Below are 5,335 nucleotides of genomic sequence, written 5' to 3'. Positions count from 1 at the left end.
ATCAGTGATTCAAATCAAATTTGGCACAACGGAGAACCAAACAGCATTGAACCTTTCAAGACTACTGGATCCTATATTCAAAACCATTCTACAATCCAGCACAAGTACAGACATCAGTGTAACAACTGACAGCACAATGCTCACAATTGATAAGATACACATTCCCTGACAGACCTACAGAGAAACAGCCCTCCACCTTAGCTAATCCAGCACAAGCAAATGTTGAAATTCCATTATCTACAGGCAATGTTATAAACAGTTAGTAGATAAAATGTAGGATAAAATAAGCAAAAGAAAAAAGGTACATATTGAAACCTTTCAGTGCTGCTGATTCCCATCACGTTTGTCTTTCAGGTTTGTTAATCTTTGGGAAAAACCTGGACAGAGATGCTTCTGAAGCAACAAGGATAAGGAATGCCACAGATGACAGTGGTGGTGCAGCAGCAAATGGCTGATCTGAGATCAGAAGACCCACTGGCTTACTGGATGAACCACCAAACTGTGGACTTTCATCCACTCAAGCTAGCAAAACAATTCTAATTAATGCAGGCCAGCATCATCTGTTCCTTGTGAGCAAGCAGTTTCCAAATGTGGAGTAATCACAAATCAAAACAATAAACCAGCTCAATCCATAAAGTGTTGAAAAGAATAACATACCTCAATAAAATTCTTTGAATGTTCCTCAACACACACGATCACCCCCTGCCATGGATACACAAGCACTGCAGCTTACAGTTCGCCAGGAGAGGTCACTGTAAGTGAAGCTTTGAATAAATAACCCATTTTCAAAGAAATGACTCAAGTGGTTCAATGGTTCCCAAAAGTGTCTTTTGCCCATCAGTTCAGCCCTAGAATCTCATCAGGAACTAGAGCCCTCAGTTGTCAGGCTTCCTTTTTCTGGGAACCATCTTCCAGAGACGTAGAAGACATTGAGAAATGTGCTTGAAACATTAATTTTTGATGGAGCTCGTAATTAGAAGAGTGCAAGACCCAATCCTAATTCCCCAATGGCCCTACCACTTGTCCCTACCCTTTCATTTTGCATGCTCCAGTGTAGGTTAGTCTGTCCCATTTCTTTAGGGGATCAAGGGCTAGTTGTCATTCCACCCTCGAGATGGCTCTCCAGATGTGTTTTCAGATCCAGACTCAAAATGGAGGGAAAGAAGAGAGTGGAGGAAAATCTTATGTTTGCAAATAACAATGCAAAAATGTCTATGTTATTTTTTCCCATTCTTTTGTTCTGCCATGCCAATTAGGTCAGATTTGTCACTTGCCAATAACGGTAGAAAACAAGAGGCTTGTATTTTTATAGTACTGTACTATAATACTTTCATGATTTCGAGAGGCGCCTCAGCAAACTAATCTTTTCGAATTTTGAGCAGAGAACAAATGTGCTGCCAAACTGCTGTGGGAGTGAGTGACATGACTGTTTGCTTGCCAATGCATAAATGTTTCCGAGGACATTACTAAAAAGAATTATATTTAGTAATGACACGATGAGTGGCAGCCCATTTCCTCGATAAACAATTTCAACCATAACCCATCGCAACTCCATTGTGAGAGTCATATCAAAGAGAAAGGAGCACTCGAGGACGTGCAGTAGTGATAAAAAAGAGAATTTCAGATGAGACCTTAGGCTAGTCTTTATTTTTGTTGCTATAGGTCTAGACTGCCGGGAGACTACCCATGATGCACAGAGATCTATCTCCTCTTCTCCCTCTTAGTCACCACACTTTCATGTCTCATTGACTCATGTTACTAACTTGACTTCTTCATGGAAGTCTTTTCACTTTCTCATGGAAACATGGACTAATCTACTACTGACATCATCATTATTACTATTAGTAATATTAGTGTTGTAATTGAAGTAGTTATTTAAAAAATGACAAACTAAAAATTTTCTGTTGTGGTGACCGTTATTGTGGTTGCTCACCTTGTGTTGTAGACCTGCTCGAGGTTTTTATCTGTTAAAAAACAGTTTTTCCATGCCTCATGCAGTATTGTTGGGTCTCCTTAGATTTTTAAATATGGATTGAGAACTGCTCTTCTTGAAAAATGTCTTGATATCCTCTCCCTGGCTACTTTATTAGGTAAACATTTGGTAGTGCCTCGTTGGACCCACACTTGACTATGTCCATACATTTTCTTGTAGATGAGAGGATCACAATCGCCTCTTCTACAGCTGCAAATTCCCCTAGCAGATCACAAGTCTGCTGGAACCTTACTCAACTGGCTACAGGCAAGAGGTGGGGTACACCCTGGATGAGACGCCATCTCAGTGCAGTGCAAAAAGGTTTCTGGAGGTACTACAATAATGCAATGTGTGGAGTGGATGGTGGAAGCCTCTCTTTCATCTCTCTGTTTCCAAAAATCAGTTTAATATATGGTTCCTGGGTAGTGGATGGATCAGATATTAAATTGATAAAAGATACGACACTTGATCTGAAACAGAAGACTAAGAAGCATCTGTGCCTATATTCCTCTCACTTGTCTAGCTGATTTAATCTTTTGGCATAGATTCAAAAACCTGCTAGACACATCCCTCTGAGATTTTGGTCCATACTGACATGATAGCATCACACAGCTGCTGCAGATTTTCTTACTGCACATCCATGATGTAGACCTATAGCGACTGTAGAGGCCATTGGAGTTCAGTAAAATCATTGTTGTGTTCAAGAAGTTTGAGATGACTTCAGCTTCATGAGATGGTGTGTTATCCTGTTGGAGGATGGGCACAGTGTGGTCATAAAGGGATGGGCAAGGTTATCAACAATATTCAAATCATCCAATACAGTCTTCTGTCACCTTTAGCATTAACAGTGCATTTTTGCCTATGCCACTCAATAGATGTTTTCTCAGTAAACCCTTGAGATCATTGTTTGTGAAAATCCCAGCAGATCTTGTCTGGCACCAACAACCATGCGGTGTTCAAAGTCCCTAAAATCACCCTTCTTCTGCAGTTTGAACAGCAGTAGATCCTTTTTTTCATTCCTACATGCCTAAATGTCTTGATTTTGGTATCTATCAATGATGGCAGGTGGCATGAAGGCTACTGGGTGTGGTCACTCCTGGCTTTACAGAATGCTTCATAGAATTTCATCTCTTTGTTGAGGAAATAACCAAAGGTGATGCAAGTGGTAGAGTGGCATGAACTTGATCTAGTTGGATTTTGGTCAGCAGAGGATGTTTTGCAATGTAAAACATCCTCTGCTTACCAATCAAAAAATGAAAAAAACAACAACAACAACAATGTATGTGCATCCTGTGTGACAGCAGCTCATATGGAAATAACAGGAAGTGGTTGTTCTACTAAATGAGTGATTCCAAAGCATAAATATTCTGAGATTGCGAAGAAGGAGAGAGAGTAAGTGAGAGGAGGGTCATTGACTTTGAAATGAAAATTAGGAGAGCAGACAGATAGACAAAAAAGGAGGAATGAGACAGGTGGGTGAAAAAGTGCTTATTGGGAGTGTGTGTGGATAGACGTGGACGTAAGAGTGAGTTTGTGGGAGAGCGAGAGACTGAAGAGAAGGTTGAGTAAGAAAAGAAGAGAAAGGAAAGGATGGGAAAGAGGGAGTGTGAGGAGAATGAAAAGGAAAGCTAGGAAGAAAGAGAATGGATGGTGGAGCAAAGAAGAGGAGGATAAAAGGAGAGCTGATAGTTGGGGAGGTGGCTGAAGCAGTTGTTCATTAGTGAGACGTGTTAGGGGCTGGAGGACTAGGTGAGGAGGGAGAGCATGGACTACTGAGTCTTCTGGACACTGACTAATGAGAGAAAAGGAGGGAAGGAAACACAGAGAGAGGAGGGAAGAGGAGGTGGGCAGGGGTGAAAATGAGACGGGTGAGGGAGGAAGGAGGAAGGAGAGACGAAGAGGAGATATGGGGGGTGCTGGAGGTGAGTGAAGCGAAACTGCTCCACTGTCACTGTATGGGTAGGGTGGGGGGAGGGGAGAGAAAGGAAAGAATTTTGCACGTACGCACACACCCCGTTAAAACTGAGCACGCCACAGGAGGAAGACTGCAGGAGGAGGAAGATGAAGGAGCAGTGAGAGAGGCAGAGGAGAGGGAGGAAGAGTGAGAAAGGAAAGAGGAGAGGAGTCATCACTGTAGGGAGACATTGGGGTGGTTGAAAAGGAGATGGGCAGGAAGTAGATGAGGATAGGGAGGTGAGAAACGGAGAGGAGGAAGAAGGGGATGGAAGAAAAAAATCATGTAGGGAGCAGAGAGTGAGAAAGAAGAGGAGATAAGGGAGAAGGGAGGAGAATTAGGACAGATATCCAGGGGAGAAGAGGAAGAGGGAGGGCAGAGTACTATAGGAGAGGGGACTAAACAGGAGCAAACAGAAGGACGTAAAGAAGAAGTGCTGTAAAGGTGAAAAACAAATAGAAGAGTTGCAGAAAGGGAGAAGAAGAAAAATGTGGGGATGATTAAAAGGGACAAATTTCAGAGGAGATGGAGACAGTTGAGTGATCATGGGTGATGAAGAGGAGGTGGGGAAAAGAAGAGGAGGTGGCAATGTCAAGAAGAGAGTGAACAGGGAAAAGGCTGGAGGAATATGACAGGCTGTTACATGTCAGCAGCAGGTTCTGTGGTTCTGAGTCTTGCTGTATTTATTGCCTGCATCAGGTGGGAGAAATTCTACCAAAGCTGTCAGTAAGAAGCACAGAAAGAACACAACTCCTTAAATTTCATCATTTTAAATAAACAAGTAAACCCACTACAGTGGGACTAAGAGTCTGAGTCACTGTCATATAAAGTCACTCACGCTGAGAAGCGTTCCTCACATTCAAACACGGTAGGTACAATTGTGCCCCTTTCTCCTGCCCTTTTCTCCAACATGCATACATCAGTACAAGTCTGGACAGCCTGCCTCAGCACAGGGATGCGCAGCTGACGAATCCCTCCGCCGACACACTTGCAAGTAGTCCTCATTTTAATGGATTTTGATAGATGGCAGATTATGAGCAACAGGAAAGACTGTGCGCATAGCATAAAAGCCCCTTATTTCTGCTGCTATTTAAAAGCGAATGAATGCAGGTAATAATTAGTGTGTTAATTATTAGTAGATGTTGTATTTATCAAAAACCTTTCAACGCTCTATTAAACAACAACTCCAACATATTAGATGACATACGGACAAGACACATCTAAGATTAGATGATCTTTCATCAATAGTTTGAAGGAACTATTTTTTTTTTCAATCCAAACGGCTGGGTTGGGAGAGGCGAACCATTGGAGCGGATGCTCACCTTTTCCTCGGGTTGTTGTTCGTTCCCCCGGCACACTCGCGCGGCTGCTACCATCTATCCATGCTCCTCACTTCATTGTGCCGCTCG

General features: G+C 42.5%; 1 pseudogene; it reads right to left on the bottom strand.

The window, feature by feature from the left end:
• Positions 1 to 2,298: 2,298 nt before the first annotated feature.
• On the bottom strand, positions 2,299 to 2,467 carry LOC137591018 (U2 spliceosomal RNA; annotated as a pseudogene).
• Positions 2,468 to 5,335: the final 2,868 nt, after the last annotated feature.

The sequence above is a fragment of the Antennarius striatus genome, chromosome 23, assembly GCF_040054535.1.
Source record: "Antennarius striatus isolate MH-2024 chromosome 23, ASM4005453v1, whole genome shotgun sequence".
Classification (NCBI taxonomy): domain Eukaryota; kingdom Metazoa; phylum Chordata; class Actinopteri; order Lophiiformes; family Antennariidae; genus Antennarius; species Antennarius striatus.
This window is presented reverse-complemented; position numbering and strand designations above follow the sequence as displayed.